We start from the raw sequence: 665 nt of genomic DNA, 5'->3' as shown, positions 1-665 counted from the left end.
GTGCTGGGATTAAAAGGCGTGTGCCACCAACGCCTGGCTTTCATCATTTTCTTTTGTCCATAAAACATAACAATAATTTATTAGAGTTTTGTTTCATTTTGTTTTAAGAAAATCTTTCACTATGTAGCCTGACTAGCCTAAAACTTAATATATAGACTAAGTTGCCTGAAACTTACAGAGATTCTCCTATCTAAACCTGCTAAGTGCAGCAGAGCTTAAAGGCTTGTACTAGCCGGGCAGTGGTGGCACATGTCTTTAATCCCAGCACTTGGGAGGCAGAGGCAGGCAGATTTCTGAATTCAAGACCAGGCTGGTCTAGAGAGTGAGTTCCAGGACAGCCAGGGCTATACAGAGAAACCCTGTCTCAAAAAAAAAAAAACAAAAAACAAACAAACAAACAAAAAAAAACGCGCGCACACACACACACACATGGCCAGTTATAAGAATTTTGAACCACATGTGATATGGACTTCTCCTAGAAGAGGAAAAAATACCCATTCACCCAAAGTAGGGTACCAAAGTCAAACCAAAATGAGTCCACATAAGTAGAGCTTTGTAAAGGATGCATTTAATTATGACTACTTACAAGAACATAGGCAATAAGCCAGGCGTGGTGGCGCACGCCTTTAATCCCAGCACTCGGGAGGCAGAGGCAGGTGGATTTC

This window comes from Mus caroli, chromosome 14 (genome assembly GCF_900094665.2).
Source record: "Mus caroli chromosome 14, CAROLI_EIJ_v1.1, whole genome shotgun sequence".
Taxonomy (NCBI): Eukaryota; Metazoa; Chordata; class Mammalia; order Rodentia; family Muridae; genus Mus; species Mus caroli.
This window is presented reverse-complemented; position numbering follows the sequence as displayed.